Here is a 20,618-nt window from a genome sequence, read left to right on the forward strand (position 1 = left end):
GCAATTGGGACCCAGTCTTATTAATTTGGATCGATCGATCGTTAGGAAAAATATGTTAGTTTGCTTAATACTTTTATTTTATTATTTCTTGAAGGTGTTCTGCATTTTATTGTCCTAATAATATTTTAACATTAAAAATCGCCCTAATTTTCAAAAAAAAAACTTTGTGTTATCTTGTTAAACTTTTAAAATTCCGTACAGTGACGCGTTCCACGGTTTGTGGTCACCTGCACTGTTTGGGGTAAGTAACTTCGATTTTTCTTGTGGTGTTGTGCCTTTAAGGTGACGTTCGCTTCCACTTGTTCGCTTCTGCCCTTACTTCTTGTAAGGACAGTACTTTCGATGCTGGCTGTGTGGACAATTTGGGGATGTTGTCCGACTGTTGCAAGATCACCGATTCTTTATCATGATCGGCCTTGTGAAAACAGAGTTCTCTATCAAGATCGTGATCAGATAGGTGATGTTCCCACCGAGACCGAGAGTCGGTCTTTTGTCGTCGCTTCGAAGGGAAGTACGTGATACAGATACGGACAGTGTGGATGGAGCGTTTTCCCCGATCAGTACTCCGTAGCATCGCCTCAAGGTTCTTAAACACTACTAAAGGTTGGGCCCAGCGCGAGACGAGCTGCTATTGGTTAACGAAATGACGTCACAGTAGGAGCAAAGCAGCCGAGTCCAGAGCGCGCAAATCAGTAGGAATCTCATAACACCAGCAAACATTACAGTCTCTCAGAACTAATTGCAGACCAGACATAAAGATTACTGCTTTTATACGAGTGAAAAAGAGTACAGCATAGTAAGTTTTCATTATTTCTATTACGAATAAGGCATAAATGTAAGGTGATGGTGCACTGACCAACGCTTGAAATTCATTAACAATTCCAAGTTCCTCTATTTAGTTTGAGGAAATCTGTAAACATAAATATTTAGAGATATGAAATGTTTGTAATATTAAATCTTGACAGTAGAACTTTCGTAATGGAACTACCGTATGTTAACATACGATATACTGATTTACTTCCGCAGGTATCGAGTTTAAAGCTTAACACATGTTATAAGAGAAGCAGAAGTAAGTTCATATTCGGAACCATGCATAGATATTCCTACTTTTAAAAAATTAAAGAATAAGAAAGAACAGGAAAAACAATTACAACACAGTCCTACCCGTGAGATCAGATGTCATGAAGTGGTTGCTTTTGAAGATGAAATCCACTGTCGTGCCTTCCGCCGATGAGCTGCTATGAATTTTTCAGTTCTTTCCCGAATGTTCATTTGTCGCATGCGTGTAAATGTTCTCCTTCTAACATACATTTTTAATATTTCTTGTGGTACAGCGGGGATTTTACTGCTAATTATTTGACACACTTTGCGTATAATATTAGGTATGCGTCACAGTTCAGCGCCGGCCCCGTGGTAGCGTTCCTGCCTCTCGCCCGGGGGCACGGGGTTTGATTCCCGGCCAGGTCAGGGATTTTTCTCTCGACCTGAGGACTCATTCGAGGTCCACTTAGCCTAAGTGATTAGAATAGATGAGCCCAGAATAACGGCCGAGAGGATGCCGCGTGCTGACCACAAGACCCCTCATAATCTGCAGGCCTTCGGGCTGAGCAGCGGTCGCTGGGCAGGCCAAGGCCCTTTCAAGGGCGTTAAGTGCCGTTTTTTTTTTTTTGTCACAGTTCAGCACCTCCGTAAGTGTCCGGAAAATTAACTCAAATTCCTTTATTTGGTTTACCATTCTTCCGATGGAACGAGTAGACCTCCCCGAGATAACCTCTATTCATCCGACAAGGGCTGTACCAGAAGAAATGGAAAGCATTTCCCCAGTGGGACTTCCCATTGACCTGTCATATTTTCTTCCACGGAAGGCGATGTAGCCGGCGAGGTATCGAAATCCCTCTGCTGAACAATCAGGTGTCGCTGTAGATTGCGGTACGGTTTTCTGTCGCAATGATACTATGAACACAAAAATTTCACTCCAGCTACTATTACACTATTCACGCAAGTAACGAAAGAAAAGTGTACCTCACTGCACGAAACACGGCAACTTAACAGAGATTTCACAGAAACGATCTACGACACACGCACACACTACGCAAAATACAGTAGGACACTATATAAACCAACAGCAATATACGAAAATAAATTACGTATAGATATTACGTGGAAATCCTTTCTTTGTAAGACAGACAGCTATAAACAACGATATAAGGTACACGTGTGGTTGTATCTACACAGTCACGGTGCTCCTGTGATGACGTCACGAGCAGGACGAGGGAAAACTGCCATCTACTGCGCAACCAAGCTGGGCCACTCGTGGCATCGCCTCGTATGCTGCGCATGCTCAGAGGCCCTGTCACTCTTCCCTATTCCCCGTCCTTCCAACTTCGTTTAGTTTTTTATCAACCTAGTTAGTTCATTTGCTTGAACTAGTTCATTCGATACCGTTCGTCGCCTTGAGTCGTTCAAATGAACGAGGTGGTTCATGAGGTGATGTCATAGAAACAGCTATCGCCGCACCTCGTTCAAATGACGAGATGGTTTATTATGAGCACGAGCAGAAAACAGCTACCCAATGCTGCCGCCAGTTTGCCTAAGTGAAGAAATGACATCTACGAGAGACAGGGAGACAGATAAGCTTTCTAATTTTCCATAACTCCTCCCCCAGTTGAGAAGTGTGAGAGATGTGCTGTCATGATCATTAACACGGTACGCCATTGCCCATTCGCGTGCGAGCTTATTTTATCGTTCAGTTTGTGCTGTTTTTAAGGGAACAGCTTTCGTGCTACTTCGTTCAGTGAACGAAGTCGATCATTTATGCTGTTGTTCAAATGAGCTGTCTTAGCAACAAGCACTAGCAGCGCGAGCAAATACGTATATTTTACAATAGATGGTGCTTGCTTAGGTCTTCGTCCTCTAACATGCTGTATGCTCATGTGAATGACCCGTTCAAAATATTTGAACTAACTCGAACCAGTTCAAATAAACGAGTCGTTCAAATGAACTAGTTAGTTCATTAACGACCCAACTCTACATCAACCTTTGTCTGGGGATCTTCCGATTTGAAGAAAAATGGATTCGGAGTGATCAACTTGATAACTTATCAACAGAAGATAATTTTGTGGGACCCAAAGAATCCACACCATTGTAATCGATTGAAAAAAAAAAAAGAATGATGCCTAGGTGGAAATCGCGAAAAGATGTTGGGAGCATTATCGAATCGTGAAAAATAAGAAGAGTATCTGATCGCGGCTCTCAGAAGAGCTGGTGGCAGCTGGAGAGCCAACACTCAACAGACAATACAAGACCGATGGGCGGAAAACTATAAAAGATGCGCATAGATGATACAGTACAAATTGACAGTCCTGTCAAAAGACGGCTGTATCATGATCGCTTATAAATTCTTGATACAGATGCGCTGAGCTGATACAAGTGTGGAAGCACCTTAACAGTACTTGGAACTGAACGTGAGCCTCCGAAGACGGAAGCTAATAGCGCACTACGGAGGTAGACGCCGGGTTTGCAAAAGGAGTGCCATTTTTGTAACCCTCCGTTGGTCGCGCCTCATTTCTTAACGCCGTAATAGTAGATAAAGTCAGGGATTTGGCGGCCACCTCCCCCTCCGGCTCTTGGGAGAGGCCTCCACCTCCTCCTCACGCTCTCGAGAGAGCCCTCCTCCTCCACCTCCTCCACACGCTCTCGGGAGAGGCCTCCTCACGCTGGCTAAAAGCGCGACCCTAACCTCACATCCGCCATCTTGGAGGGACTTAACATAACTTTTTATGCGTAGGAGAGCTAGCCTAACCTCATAGAAGGGCCTAACCTCAGTTATAGAGCCGCATGCCCTTCCCGACGCCTAAGAGCGCGACCCTAACCTCACATGCGCTATCTTGGAGGGGCTTAACCTAACTTTTTATGGGTAAGAGAGCTACCCTACCTCACGGAGGGGCTTTACCTCAGTTTTACAGCCGGATGCCCTTCCTGACGCCTAAGAGAGTGAGCTTAACCTTACATCTGCTATCTTGGAGGGGCTCAACCTAACTTTTGACGCACAAGACAGCAAGCCTAACCTCACGGAAGGGCCTAACCTCAGTTTTACGCCTGGATGCCCTTCCCGACGCAATTTGCACAAGATGGCGGCTATACATGGCTCCTTATGAGACATCGCCCAACCTCACATCCGCTATCTTGGAGGGGCTTAACCTAACTTTTAGCGCACAAGACAGCAAGCCTAACCCCATGGGAGGGCCTAACCTCAGTTTTTCGGCCGGATGCCCTTCCCGACGCCAACTGCACAAGATGGCGGCTATTCATGACTCCTTATGAGACGCCTTAAGGGTGCTTGCGCAAGAACTTTTGACACGCAAGACAGCAAGCCTAACCTTATAGAAGGACCTAACCTCAGTTTTACAACCAAATTCCCATCTCGACGCCAATTGCACAAGATGGCGGCTATAGATGACTCCTTATGAGACGCCGTAAGGGTGCTTACGCAAGATGGTGGCTGCAAGATGGCTGCTATACATAGGCTCTTATGAGACTCCCTTGAGATGCTTGGGCAAGATGGCGGCTATAATGTGGCGGCTATACATCGCTCCTTATGAGACGCCTTAAGGGCGCTTGCGCAAGATGGCGGCTGCTCTTATGAGACGGCTTAAGGGTGCTTGCACAAGATGGCTTGAGAGGCCCTAAGGATGCTTGCGCAAGATGGCAGACAAAAGATGGTGGCTATACACGGCTCCTTATGAGGGTGTTGCTGCTGTTAAAAATGTATTAACTTCAGCTAACTCCTTCCGGGAAGAGGAGGGCGTAGTGAGGTGGTGGAGGAGCCCTTTGGCCCCTTGGCCCATTAGCCCATTAGCCCATTAACCCTAGGAGGAGGAGGAGGACGCAGTCAGAAGGATGAGGTTGAGGAAGAGTCCTTTCATCCTTTTGCCCTTATGATAAGACGTAACCCTTGGGTTCCATTCCGTATCACGATTATTTTTTCGGTTCAGCATTTTGCATAGTAGTCCTCGCCTGCATAAGCTACATGCTTGTAACCCATGCCAACAGATTGAAATAATATGTCTGCTAGGGGCTTAAATCTAACCAATGTATTTCTTATAGCACCAATCGTTCTGTTTAATTTCACTTTCCGTCTTTGCGATAATAGAACAGGGTGTGAATCTGTGTTTTTTTCTATTGTAAATCAGATAATCATTTACCGAGCGAGTTAGCTACGCGATATGTACACAGTGTGTTTTTTTATTTTCGTTCTAGGCAAATCATTGAAGTTGTACATTGCTGTATCTAATTTTTTGCTAATTGCTTTACATCGCACCGATACAGATAGGTCTTATAGCGACGATGGGACAGGAAAGGGCTAGGGGTGGGAAGGAAGCGGCCGTGGCCTTAATTAAGGTACAGCCCCAGCATTTTCCTGGTGTGAAAATGGGAAACCACGGAAAACCATTTTCAGGGCTGCCGACAATGGGGTTCGAACCTACTATCTCCCGAATACTGGATACTGGCCGCACTTAAGCGACTGCAGCTATCGAGCTCGGTCTTTGCTGTATCGTTTACTGAGCGAGATAGCTACGCGATATGTGCACGGAGTGTTTTTGATTTTTACACTCGGTAAATCATTGAAGTGCCGGCCCCGTGGTGTAGGGGTAGCGTGCCTGCCTCTTACCTGGAGGACCCGGGTTCGATTCCCGGCCAGGTCAGGGATTTTTACCTGGACCTGAGGGCTGCTTCGAGGTCCACTCAGCCTACGTGATTAGAATTGAGGAGCTATCTGACGGTGAGATAGCGGCCCCGGTCTAGGAAGCCAAGAATAACGGCCGAGAGGATTCGTCGTGCACACCACACGACACCTCGTAATCTGCAGGCCTTCGGGCTGGGCAGCGGTCGCTTGGCAGGCCAAGGCCCTTCAAGGGCTGTAGTGCCATGGGGTTTTATTTGGTTTATCATTGAAGTTGTACTTTTACAATATCGTTTACTGAACGAGTTAGCTACGCGATATGCTCACAGTGTGTTTCCATAGTTTTTTAGGCAAATCATTGAAGTTGTACTTTTTGTTGTATGTCCGGCGCTCCCTTCTCGCTCCGCCAGCCAGCTGCACGCGCGCCTGTGTATCATTCTGCTAGCTTCGACGCGCAGCCCTCAGTGCGCGTGCCTGACCATCGAGTGTACTATAAATAGGAGCTCCCGACCTGCTCACTTGCCCACTTGCCCCGGTGTCCAGCTCCAGAATACACCCTACGTCGAGCACGGAGGCTACTCCTCTTGAAAATGTGCTTCGACCAGGTGGACTGAATTTCTGGCAGTACGAGGTTTCACCTCTGGTCACCGCTCCCTTACCTGTTTCCGCTGCCTATGTTCCGTAATTCTTTTACAAGCCATTTTCATTCCCTAACTTATGCAAGCTCCCTTAGTTTCGCTAGGTGGAATTTCTTCAATCAATTGAACTTGCTTTTTAGGAATTCAGGCACTTCAACAAACAAGGACTCTCATGAACATTTATGTTAGTGTGCCAGATAGTTCTCGACTATCAAAGTGTCAATTCACAAAGACTATCTTTTCAAGATAGAAGTGTATATAAAGACTGCAAACCTGTACATATTGTATAAAGACAGACTTTTCTCAAGATTCAATATTCCTTTTTGCTTCAAAATAAATTTCAGTTATTTGTGTAAATATCATAAAGTGAAGCAAATAAAGTTGTGTTCTGTAAACTTCCACCTTGGTTACAACACTTTTGCTCTGAACACATCAAACAGTGTTCTGATCACATGTTGAAGTTAACAACATCGAGTACAGCGTTCGATTCTAGTCTTGTTACGTTTCAATATGATCTTCTTAGAACAAAGGTATCCCCTAACATGTTCTAAACACATGTTGTATCGAGTACAGTGTTCGATTCTAGTCTTAATCACTTATGTAGTGTTCTGAACACATGTTGAGGTTAACGACATCGAGTACAGTGTTTAATTAATTCTGGTCTTGTTATGTTTCTTTTGTGATCTGCGAGTCTAAACATGCACAATGATGTTATCGCTGCACATTCTTGCCTTCGCGATGCAGGTTTAAACTTGTTCGATAAAGCTATGCCTTGACATAGGGGGAGGAGGAGGAGGTAGAGGAGGAGGAGAAGGATGAGGCCTTAACAGCCTATGTATAGCCGCTATTCTTTAAAGATGACAGCTGTCAAAAAAGCACGTAGAATTTTTTAAATTACCCATCACCACATTTCAAAGGTATGAGGTTTAGTGCTGTAAAGATAGCAGCACTATGCTCTGTTGATTAAAGGTGGGAGCTGTCAAAATAGCACATTATCCACCACCACATGTAGAAGGATGAGGTTTAGTGTCATAAAGATAGCAGCACGATGCGTTGTTGTTTAAAGAGGGTGGTCGATAGCTATCAAAACCACGTAGAATCTTTTCAAATTGCCGCCACCACATTTCAAATGTAGTAGCTAAGATGGCAGCACGGTACTCTGTTGATTAAAGATGGCCGCTGTCAAAAAGAACGTAGCTTTGAAGAGTACGTGGAATTTCAAATTGCCCTCTACTACATGCATAACAGCAGCCGCCATCTTGCGCAGTAGCCTCTAAGCTAGCTTTCTTCATAAGAGCCGCCACCATCTTGTGCGAACAGCCCTAGGCCGTCTCATAAGGAGCTGTGTATAGCCGCCATCTTGTCGCTGCCATCTTGCGCAAGCATCCCTAGGGAGTCTCATAAGAGCAGCAGCCATCTTGTGCAAGCACCCTTAAGCAGTCTCATAAGAAGCTATGTATAGCCGCTAACTTGTAGAATTAGATAGTTGTCAATGCCAAAGGGTTTAAGTAGGAACCGAACCGTTGATCTCATCATTAGACTACTTTTTTCTTATGCTATCATGTTCCTGATACTGCGAACCTACGTATTAGGCAGAGACATTTTGTCCGTTTTGCTCTACGACGCACCGTTTTCGAGATATTTAACATTTTGCACTTAAGCCCCAAATTTAATGAATCGAACCAGCACAGCATGTTATACTCTCTACCATACCAAGACCTGATCAAGTTACGAAAACTTGCTTCAAGACAAGCTAAAGCAGACCAAATGCCAAAGGGCCTAAATAGGAACCGAACCGTTGATCTCATAATTAGACTACTTTTTTCTTATGCTATCATGTTCTTGATACTGTGAACCTAGGTGTTGAGCAGAAAAAACGTGTCCGTTTTGCTCTACGACGCACCGTTTTCGAGATATTTAACATTGCATTTAAGCCCCAAATTTAATGAATCGAACCAGCACGGTACGTTAGCCTCTAAGCTAGCTTTCTTGATATGAGCAGCAGTCATCTTGCGCAAGCACCCTTAAGGTGTCTCATAAGGAGTCGTGTATAGCCGCCATCTTGTGTCCGCCATCTTGCGCAAGCATCTTTAGGGTGTCTCAAGCCATCTTGTACAAGCACCCTTAAGCCATCCCATAAGAGCAGCCGCCATCTTGCGCAAGCGCCATTAAGGCGTCTCATAAGGACCCATGTATAGCCGCCATATTGCGCAAGCATCCCAAGGGCGTCTCATAAGAGCTTATGTATAGCAGCCATCTTGCAGTCACCATCTTGCGTAAGCACCTTTAAGGCGTCTCATAAGAAGTCATCTATAGCCGCCATCTTGTGCAGTTAGCGTCGAGAAGGGCATCTGGTTGTAAAACTGAGGTTAGGTCCTTCTATAAGGTTAGGCTTGCTGTCTTGCATGCCAAAAGTTCTTGCGCAAGCACCCTTAAGGCGTCTCATAAGGAGTAATGTATAGCCGCCATCTTGTGCAATTGGCATCGGGAAGGGCATCCGGCCGTAAAATTGAGGTTAGGCCATTCCATGACGTTAGGCTTGCTGTCTTGTGCGTTAAAAGTTAGGTTAAGCCCCTCCAAGATAGCGCATGTGAGGTTAGGGTCGCGCTCTTAGGCGTCAGAAAGGGCATCCGGCTGTATAACTGAGGTTAGGCCCTTCTATGAGGTTAGGCTAGCTCTCTTACGCATAAAAAGTTAGTTTAAGCCCCTCCAAGATGGCGGATGTGAGGTTAGGGTCGCGCTCTTGGGCAGCGTCAGGAGGAGGCCTCCCCCGAGATCGGGTGGAGGAGGAGGGCCCTCCCGGGAGCGTGAGGAGGAGGTGGCCGCCTAATCCCTGACTTTATCTATTCGTAATGTAATGTAATATGATTTTTGAGGCCTTCATGGTTATTATTTTTGGTGTTATTGTTTTAATTTATATTAATTTTAATTTTGATACTTGTTTATTCTTTAATTATTTTTTTTGTTGATAGGTGAAGTTAAGTACAATATTCATTGAAACAGAATACACATAATTATTGCAAACACCACGGTAAAGTACTTAATGATACACATGCCAGTTTTAAATACATTTTTCTTACTATTCTACATGTGAAATATATGCTTACATATTTTACAGCAAATAAATAGGAATCTAACACTGCACAATGAATAACTACAAATTACAATAAAAATTATTGTCGTGAAATGCATAATTTACATATCAATAATTATCAAGTTAACATTATTATGTCACTTGTAAATGTCTTTTTTCGACCATGCATGCTGGTTGTGGACTCGGGGTACATTTAATCACTGTCTTCCATGCCTATCTCAACACTCCCAGGGCACCTCTGACAAATACTGACAATGTGTTGACTACATATTGGGAGCTGACATTTACTGCATCTTGTCATTGTTTTTCGATTTTTCTTCTTCGTGCAGTAGGCATATTTCGCCCTAGCTTGGTCTAGGTTTGGCAGAATTGTCAGCTCTTCTTGTGGTAGCTCAAGGTTTTGTTGCATTCTCATTCGAAGATCAGAATGAATGCCACTATTAGAAGCTCTCCCTGGCGCGTGATTCTTGGTCAAATCTAAAGCCATTGTTTTCAAGAACTTCGCGTCATCTCTTCATTCGTGTTGCTTCAGAAAATGATCTGGGCGTCGATTACTCCTATATCCAGAAATGTGAAAAGTATACGAAGAGGCCATCGATAGCACACCCTTGCTACGATGTACAGAGTTTTCAGCTTGTCTACTACCTCCACCCCTCCCTTGGTAAGGTTGTAAAACGTAATGACTGTAGGCTTCCTCAAGTCACTAGAAGATTCATCGATCTCGTCAGAATCGTGCATACTTGATATTAGTTTCACGTTCCTGTATTTTCGTGGCACGTATGATACTAACAAAGCATCCTCGCCGAATGTAAACAGACTAGAGTTCACTTCCCATTGCCTAGTGTTCACAATTTCTGGTGGGATTGCAGTCTTGTTCTTACTGATGGTAACGACAACAGTAAGATTGTCATTTCTCACCAGTTCATTCACTTGCTCCCCTGAAGAGAACCAGTTGCCCATCGTTATATTACGCCCAGTGTTTTTTATTGGTTCTGTCAATCTTTTCACAATGGCACTTGGTCTGTTATTGGTAACAAACGGCCCACCCGGTTGAACTCCGGGGTAGATCTCCATATTTGAGGTGTAAAACATCCGTGAATCTACCATGGCGAAAATCTTGAGACCATACTTTGCCGGCTTCTTTGCCATATACTGCATGAAACTGCTCCGCCCTCGAAAAGGCTCAAGGATCTCATCAACTGTGGCGTACTCTCCTATGGAATAGCAAACTTTACAGCGCTGTACAAAGCCCTCAAATATTTTTCGTGTCGCTGACAATTTATCGACGGATTTCCTTTCATTTCTCGTCTGAGCATCATCAAATCGGAGACATCTCAAAGGTAAGTAAAATCTCCGGTATGATATCACTAGACGAAATATTTCTGGAGCTGTTCCATCCGTCGCCCACAAATCTTCAACATTTCGATGAGAGGACTTCATCACACCGAATAAATTAATCCTATAAGAGCCCTGATTTCATCAATGTTGGTATCCACAGCATCCCTCCCCCGAGAATAATTAGCTCTCGTAATGCGTAAGCGAACATTCGTATGCAACACAATTTTCTCCAACACAATGTCTGGGAAGTAGAGAGCCCACGATTCACGTACTGTCCTCGCATTCTGTACAACACGTGTGACACCTGGTGGATGAATCTCGATGTTTCTTTTCTTCCTACGTTTGTTGGGGAGAGGGGGATGAATATTCCACAGAGTAATGTTTTCACGATGAACATATTGAGGAGCAAGCTCGACTGGCTGACCAGGAACGGCTTCGTCCCCAGAAACATCAGATGCGCTGTCGTGATCGCTATTGGCGGGTTGTTCTGTACCTGAGTACTCAGAATCTTCATTATTGCCTTCAGCTAAGAGAACTGCTTCATCATTCGACTCCTCTAATAACCAATTACAAATCATGGAATGTTGATTCATGACTTGTAGGCTAATATGATAAGAATAATGTGGAAGTTGGAAAAAATGTAACGCCAATGGTCGTGGGTGAGCGACTCGCTCACTTATAATGCACTGTGGTCATTAACAATGCCCGGCTGCTAATGAACGTCGCGCCGCACCCTGCAACATTGTTGAACTTGCTTAGAATATTCCAAAAGTCAGCTACTCGGTGATTAAGAAGTGTAGTGCTACCACAGTCTAATATGTATTACACTGTGGTGCTACTTAGCTTCGCACGGCACATCTTTAAAAAGGAAAGTGAGCGCCGCGCTCACCCCGGACCAACGGAGGGTTAAAAGAAATAATATTGTCCAATATAACAATATAATATAACTTACGCACTGGTGGTCTAGTTGTGTCGTTATACACGACAGCGATCTCACACTTCTCCGGGCAGACTACCGTGGAATTTCCGGCCATGCGATAAGGAACGTTACATTTCAAGTCCACGATGCCACTACAGTTGACACAAACGACGTGATCTTCAACTGCAACAGTACAATATTTATCAAATAAATTAGCCATTCTTTCCTTGTTGACAAATGTAACAATATTAGAGGAATGCGTTTCTCACAAATACAGAGAATGTTTTCGGGGTACACAAAGGATCCCCTACATGTATTCAACTTTTTTTTTTTTTTTTTTTTTTTGCTAGTTGTTTTACGTCGCACCGACACAGATAGGTCTTACGGCGACGATGGGACAGGAAAGGGCTAGGAGTGGGAAGGAAGCGGCCGTGGCTTTAATTAAGGTACAGCCCCAGCATTTGCCTGGTGTGAAAATGGGAAACCACGGAAAACCATTTTCAGGGCTGCCGACAGTGGGGTTCGAACCTACTATCTCCCGAATACTGGATACTGGCCGCACTTAAGCGACTGCAGCTATCGAGCTCGGTATGTATTCAGCTACTAGCTGCTGGTGGTAGTGATTATTGATTTAGAATGAGGTACAACTGGACAACCATCCTCCATTAACACTAAGGTGGTGGTGATTATTGTTTTAAGAGGAAGTACAACTGGACAACCATCCTCTATTAACAAAAAGGTGGTGGTGATTATTGTTTTAGGATGAGGTACAACTGGACAACTATCCTCTATTAACAAAAAGGTGGTGGTGATTATTGTTTTAGGATGAGGTACAACTGGACAACCATCCTCCATTAACACTAAGGTGGTGGTGATTATTGTTTTAAGAGGAAGTACAATTGTACAACCATCGTATATTAACAGTGAGGTGGTGGTGATTATTGTTTTAAGATGAGGTACAACTGGACAACTGTCCTCTATTAACAAAAAGGTGGTGGTGATTATTGTTTTAAGATGAGGTACAACTGGACAACTATCCTCTATTAACAAAAAGGTGGTGGTGATTATTGTTTTAAGATGAGGTACAACTGGACAACTATCCTCTATTAACAAAAAGGTGGTGGTGATTATTGTTTTAAGATGAGGTACAACTGGACAACTATCCTCTATTAACAATAAGGTGGTGGTGATTATTGTTTTAAGAGGAAGTACAATTGTACAACCATCGTATATTAACAGTGAGGTGGTGGTGATTATTGTTTTAAGATGAGGTACAACTGGACAACTATCCTCTATTAACAATAAGGTGGTGGTGATTATTGTTTTAAGAGGAAGTACAACTGGACAACCATCCTATATTAACAGTAAGGTGGTGATGATTATTGTTTTAAGAGGAAGTACAACTGGACAACTATCCTCTAATAGCAATAATGCTGGTGATTATTGTTTTAATAGGAAGTACCACTGTACAACTCTCCTATATTAACACTAAGGTGGTGGTGATTATTGTTTTAAGAGGAAGTACCACTGTACAACTATCCTATATTAACACTAAGGTGGTGGTGATTATTGCTTTAAGAGGAAGTACAACTGGACAACTATCCTCTATTGACACTAAGATGGTGATGATTATTGTTTTAAGAGGAAGTACAACTGGACAACCATCCTATATTAACACTAAGGTGGTGGTGATTATTGTTTTAAGAGGAAGTACAACTGGACAACCATCTTCCAGTAACACTAATCAGCGAGAAAAAATAGAGGGAACCAACACATCGAAAAACGAAGGTATCGGCCAAAGAAAGACAAGGGCCACGAAGGGCTTGTAAATTAAAGATTCCCTGGGGCTGCATTTGCAATACCGTCGGCGTCGGAAAAGAAGTAAATGGCCAAGAGAGGTCGATAATATAAATGAAAATGAGGAGCCTAGCACAGGTAAACTCAGCTAAGGGTCAATGGTCGCCAACCCACGCCCCCAAGTTAAGATTCCCTGGAGCCCCTATTAGTCGCAGTTCACAGCGGAATCACTACTAGCTGACGGTATCCACTGCCTGTAGCTGAGTCTACTTGTGCCACTCTCATCCTTGATATCGAAACTTCGCAGAAGAACTCTTGTTCCGGGAGTGAGCTGCGTGGCCGAGGAGGCTCTCGTTAATGAATGAGCAATTATGTAACGTTTGAAGAATGCCGCTGGTTGTAACCCCACTGTCGGCGGCCCTCAGTATGGTTTTCCACTTTTCCCATTTTCATACCAGGCAAATGCTGGGGCTATACCCTAACCTTCCCACTCCTAACTCTTTTCTGTCCTGTCGTCGCTATAAGACCTATCTGTGTCGGTGCGACGTAAAGCCACTAGCAACAAAAATAGCATTGTCGGCTTTCATTACGTCCGGCTCCATAGCTAAATGGTTAGCGTGCTGGCCTTTGGTCACAGGGGTCCTGGGTTCGATTCCCGGCAGAGTTGGGAATTTTAACCATCATTGGTTAATTTTTCTGGCACGGGGGCTGGGTGTATGTGTCGTCTTCATCATCATTTCATCTTCATCATGACGCGCAGTTCGCCTAAAGGCGTCAAGTCCAAAAACCTGCGCCTGGCAAGCCGAACATGTCCTCGGACACTCCCGGCACTAAAAGCCATTCGCCATTTCAGTGGAATGGTTTCTGATAGGCGACGGATCGCCTGGGTCGAAATTCCGATGGGATGGTCTTTAAATGCCAATCCTCAGTCTAGGTTTACACCCAGATATTTGGTTTCATTTGACCCTCTGATCACTTCACCAAAACATTTTTATCGGGGGGCGGGGAAAAACTCGCTCCCCCCGCGTGGCAAACGACACTAATGTACATTGCCTCCGACATGCTATTAATTTCTAAGGAGAAAAGAGATAGCAGGGAGGAGTGAGAAATGATACTACAGGAGTACCTGCCTGTTTACACGTCAGACGCAGTACCAGGCAAGGTTTGTGTGGGAATGTGATGTTGAGGCGTGGTATTAAGGGTCAGAGAAAACCACATAGGTGGAAAAAGAAAGAGCCTACATGTAACACCTGACAAATTTTGATAGCACATGCAAGGATGTGGTTTCTGGATAGGTCCAGGTGATAATGTTAGTTAAGAAAACGTATCATGTACAAGTTATGAGCCATATTCGCGCTTGTCCAGTTATAAGGGGGTCAGTCCGTCTTGGCACTGTCGTGACTAGCGCGGACCTTGCTGGTTGCGGAGTCATGCGTCAATAGCCACTACGGCCCGCCGCACCGCTCCGCCCCCTTGGTGTCCCTCGTACCCAGTCTCCGATTCCGGAGAATGACGCCAAGCACGCCAAAACGGGGGCTTCCTAGATGGGGGTGGGACACGACGCCGGGTCTCCTTCCTCTCTGCCCGCGCCATGGTCTGGTGAACAGGGCAACTGCGATTAGAGACCGTGGCCCCCTGCGCAGTTGGCGCACACCGGCGCTCCAAGTGCCACGCAGGCCGTGTAGTGGTGATCACCTCCACAACGGTTGCACCTCACTAGGAGCCCACACCCATCCTGACGGTGGCCCCAACTCAAACAGCGGAAACTTTGCAAGAGCGGCTGAGGGGGACGTTGTGTAGGCCCCTTATATATCCCTTCAGACCTAATGACATGGTCACTAATTCACTCTGGTGGCTGTTCTAGCCGTTACAGCTCGTTGCAACTCTAAAACATTTCTATACCCACGATGGTGTGTGCATGTACCATTCCTTCCAAGTATTTAGTGAGTGTAGTCATAAGCAACGTGTGAGTAAAGTGGGCTTTCTAACGTGCTAACGTCTCGTGTTTAAATTATGCCAGAACAAAGAAATTCGCACCATACAAGTCGCATACAATATTTTGCTTATTACGTTAACAAAAATATAGATTATCTGGAAAGAAAGACACCGTTGGATCCATGGTTACCTCGGGTGCTCCTTCCGTTTGTGGTAGGCTAAGTCATTCGCAACTTTTCACGAAACTCACAACTATTTCACGATTTCTGACGCAACTAATGACATTTTCTCACAGATATTCACACGTCGCAGTTCAGAGCAGTACCGCACGTATCGAGTTGCGAGTTTATCACAAAAACTGAAATGGCGTATGGCTTTTAGTGCCGGGAGTGTCCCGAGGACATGTTCGGCTCGCCAAGTGCAGGTCTTTTGATCTGACTCCCGTAGGTGACCTGCGCGTCGCGATGAGGATGAAATGATGAAGACGACACATACACCCAGTCCCCGTGCCGACGAAATTAACCAATGATGGTTAAAATTCCCGTCCCTGCCGGGAATCGAACCCGGGACCCCTGTGACGAAAGACCAGCACGCTAACCATTTTGCCACGGAGCCGGACAGTTTATCACAAAATGGCGGATACGTGCGGCGCTCACTGTTGCGCCACTTGACCTTGAAATCTATTCGAGTAGACTCTTTGGACCTTCCAATTTTCAGGTCAGTTAATAACGTTTCGTAGTTTTTAAGTAACTCTGGTTTACCGAGTGACACAATACTGGTACGAAACGTCAAAGAGAAGTGAAGCTTCCACGGTGTATTTAGTTCTTCTTCCGGGTTGAACCGTGTTATTTTCTGCACATTACGTACAGTTTGCTGACGTTTCGAATTCATTGCAATATTCTTTGCCAAGGTGACTGAAATACCCCTACTCGATCTAAGGTAACCAGTCCCCCAGGCAGGAATCACACTACGAGAGTGGTTCCTGACCTTGGTCTTATATATCCTACCCTCTCTGACTGTCTCGTGAGAATTCTGGAACGTTATGCGTCACAGCCAGATAATGGGACTTGTCCGCGCTGTTACGTAATTAGATGTTCTTCCTGCGTGTTTATGTGGAGGTCTACATCTCTTAATCTATGTATGATTTTATATTTCTTCTAAATTCATATTGTTCGAGTGTTTCTTAATTTCGATGGCCTCACGGATTTTCCTTTCCAGATTGCAAGGGAAAGCTGCTACGATCTTGGTCTTCATCATCGTCATCATAATTTCGCCTTATCCAGCTCCTGCCGGGTCGGGTTTTTTTTTTGGCACTTATCCATCTTCCTCTTTCCTTCCATCATTCCTCCTCCTCCTCGATCTTGTCCCAGTCTAAATTTCGTCTTCTTATGCCGCTCTTCACTGATTCAGTCCGCCTTGTTCTAGGCCTTCCCCTTGCTCTCTTGCCCTGGCACTTTGCCTCCAGCATCTGTCTTGGAATTCTATTCTCTTCCATCCTCTTTACACGTAAAACCACCTTAGTTTGTTCTTTTCAATTCTCTCATTGAGCTTTCGTATCTCAACTTTCTTCCTAACATCGTCATTACTCACTCTGTCTTTCCTATCATTTTGGTCTTGTCGAATGATATTTCGTGTCTTGTTTCGTAGGAATGCTTGGCTACAACTGAAATATCCGTGTTCTTGGTGTGACGGATGTTTTCTTTTAGGCGTTTCGTTACAGCTACATTCAATGTGGTATACTCCAGGAGCCTGTTGTTCTATTATGTTTTTTTTACGGAATGTACAGAGAAAAACAGTACGGTTCAACCCCGAAGAACGAAATTAGAAGTGAAGTTGTTCCTGTTGTTACGGTAAGTAAGTACTCTTTAGCATTATTCCGTGTGTTAAAAGAGAGAGTTCCATAATGTATCGAATACTGTAATAGGATATTACCATAAGAGGTGGTCCTGCAAGCAGAGTTAAGGTAATCGCCCACTACACCGCGCCGCGCAGCGCAGCGCAGCCGAGAAGAAATTTCCGTGGTCTGCTTCTTGTGAAATGAAATGGCTTAACGCCCACTGCAGGGAGCCGCGCCGCGCCGCGCGGAACAAGCTTGTGGAATTTCCGCACCAGAAGCCCCCAGGTTTCTGGAACGGAACTTTTTCCTTTCGGCGCGCTTGTATGGGCGAGGGTAGAAGGAAGGAATAACGTAAAGAATGTGGTTTCGTTCCGTTTCGGCAGTCTTCGTGAGTCCTCGACTAGTGCCAGCACGCTCGTACCTTCACGCGGTTAGTGGTATTGTGCACTGTACGCCTTTCTCGGCGAAAGGTGATATTATTTTCTCGCTCTACACACGCCTTTTTTTATTTGCTAGTTGCTTCACGTCGCACCGACGCAGATAGGTCTTATGGCTACGATGGGACAGGAAAGGGCTAGGAGTGGGAAGGAAGTGGCCGTGGCCTTAATTAAGGTACAGCCCCAGCATTTGCCTGGTGTGAAAATGGGAAACCACGGAAAACCATTTTCAGGACTGCCGACAGTGGGGTTCGAACCTACTATCTCCCGAACACTAGATACTGGCCGCACTTAAGCGACTGCAGCTATCGAACTCGGTACACACGGCTTAACTAGGTTCAATAGTTCATGGAAATTTTCTTGGGACATACGAAAGCAGTGGGAAAATTTACTTCGGTCCTTTAGTAGATCAGGAAATAAATGGTGAAACTCTCCGTACGTTTCCCTTTTCTCATAAATGTTGTGGACCCAAACTTTTCTTTCGCGTTTTTCTTCTTCCTCATTTGCAAATATCGCAACCGCAAATAAGTCCTCCTCGGAACTGGAACTCATATGTCTGTGTGAGCTGCATTTCCCCAACTGGAGAGAAGCGGCGCGGTGAGGTGTGCTGTATGGGCGAAGTCTCGGAAAATGGCCCGTGGAATGTTCCACAAGCTTGTTCCGCGCGGCGCGGCACGGTTCCCTGCAGTGGGCGATTACCTTTATTGGACCTCTGTGCTTTCTACTCTCCGAGATCTCTGCAGCTGTACGGGAGGCGGGCTCCTTGCAAGGAGCGTGCATGTGTTCGACCTTGCATCAGAAACCAGTATGAGTGTCAGCTGTTAACATGGTGAGACAGTTATCATTGCAACGCCGTATTTTCTTATGTAAAAATTATTTTAAGTACGAGTCGGCTCGACGGGAACGCGATGCATTTGTTCAGCAATTTCCTGGTGAAGTGCCATCTTCATGAGCACAGATTGACGTAATCGTAAATACATTTGAAACTACTGGCTCAGTGCTCAATAAAAAATATGCCCGCACACGAACAGTTTTTAACAGAGGAAAAGTTAGATGACATTGATGCCGGGCCGATGACCTTCGATGTTAGGCCCCTTAAAACAACAAGCAAGCAACATTGATGCGAATCTTGAACGGTTATCGAATAAATGACACAAAATTAGCACAACAAGCAGGGATTTCGGGTTCTTCTGCACACAGAGAGAGCTACATCAAACCGTGAGATATTGTGAGTGGTATCTTGCATCATTGAATGATCGTTTATTCGACCCGCAGCTTGTGTTTTTTCCGTGTGAGGCCTGGTTTCATCTTAATGGTTGTGTAATAATAATAATAATAATAATAATAATCGTATGGCCTCAGCTACCGTGTGCAGACATTTCAATTTGACGCCATCTGGCTGTCTGCTCGTCAATTTCGACGTTCCGTTTTACTCTAGGTCCCCACTAGATGGCAGACCGAGTAAACCGAAACTCTCTTGGGCGTCTATGGCTGAGATTTAATGAATTTTGTCGGGTAAACACCAAATGTGTCACCAGAGATCTTTTACATGCCGACATCGTACGACATGGAGTGTCGAATGGACTTTTTTCCGCCCTTCAAAAATCCGACTACCTCTGCCGGGTTTGAACCCGCTATCTTGGGATCCGGAGGCCGACACTCTACCGCTGATCCACAGAGGCAGCTAATGGTTGTGTGAACAGTCATAACTCTCGCTAATTGTGTGCAGACCGGGCGAGTTGGCCGTGCGCGTAGAGGCGCGCGGCTGTGAGCTTGCATCCGGGAGATAGTAGGTTCGAATCCCACTATCGGCAGCCCTGAAGATGGTTTTCCGTGGTTTCCCATTTTCACACCAGGCAAATGCTGGGGCTGTACCTTAATTAAGGCCACGGCCGCTTCCTTCCAACTCCTAGGCCTTTCCTATCCCATCGTCGCCATAAGACCTATCTGTGTCGGTGCGACGTAAAGCCCCTAGCAAAAAAAAAAAAAATTGTGTGCAGAAAATCCTAACGGTGTTTATGATGTCTCGCATTATGATGGATGACACTTCCAGGTAAGATTTCACCGGGTCGGTGGATGCAGAGTGGCTCTCGACCCACTGCAGTCTGACCGGCCAACCGAGCACAGGAGGGGTGGCCACGGCTCTACGCCTCTGCATTCGGGAGACGGGACAGGGCTGGTCTTGAGAATGGTTTTCTGTTGTTTTCCATTCTCCTGTACTAAGGTGAATGCCGAGACAGTTCCCACGGCCGCCAACCTCTCACCTTCTGTGAATATCTCTCTGGCTTGAGAGACGGCGTTACCGTCTAGGAGGCCCGCCGTCCCCTTCAGGGAGTGAATGAAAACATTTTAGTAGTAGTAGTAGTAGATTGTATAGACACTTAAAGCAGGGCGGTCGCGCGTGGCTGAGGCAGAGTACAAACACCGGTCTGTATACCGGTATGAGTAAAACAAAAATGCATAACGTACAACGCTTTATCTACTTTGAAAGGAAGTGGACTTAAACTAACATTTTTTGAAGTGGTGTTTTTTATTTTTTAGATTTGAGTGTCAGCCGTGATATACGTCCATCAATATGCCTACTTTTCATTCATTCATGCAATTCTTTTCCGATTATCGTTTTCATTCTATTTATGCTTTGGCGGTTACCTATAGGCATGTTTTGAGTGTACGACACCAAAGTACACAGAATAATGTTATTTCGCACCGTCCAGAAAACGTCTATTTTGTAACTGTAAAACTGTTTAAAAGATGGCCGGATCTATTGTACTAGTACACAAATGATTTTCACCTGGTTCCTGTTCCTTGCCATAGTCTTCCATAGAGTCGTATCCACCTGGTGCGCCGCCGTAGTAGTCCCTCTCGCTGTTCGTGAGACCTTTACCTGCAACAGAGGTCGGCAAAGGGTCAAGAGTCAACTCGAGGATTTATTTATTTTGG

The 20,618-nt window shown here is 45.0% G+C and overlaps 1 protein-coding gene across 3 annotated transcripts in view; it reads left to right on the top strand.

Moving 5' to 3' along the window:
- The window catches only part of LOC136882300 (calcium release-activated calcium channel protein 1), a 398,148-nt gene that overhangs the window by 258,256 nt on the left and 119,274 nt on the right, over positions 1–20,618 (top strand). The gene's annotated exons all lie outside the window — the stretch shown is intronic.

This window comes from Anabrus simplex, chromosome 10 (genome assembly GCF_040414725.1).
Source record: "Anabrus simplex isolate iqAnaSimp1 chromosome 10, ASM4041472v1, whole genome shotgun sequence".
NCBI classification, from domain to species: domain Eukaryota; kingdom Metazoa; phylum Arthropoda; class Insecta; order Orthoptera; family Tettigoniidae; genus Anabrus; species Anabrus simplex.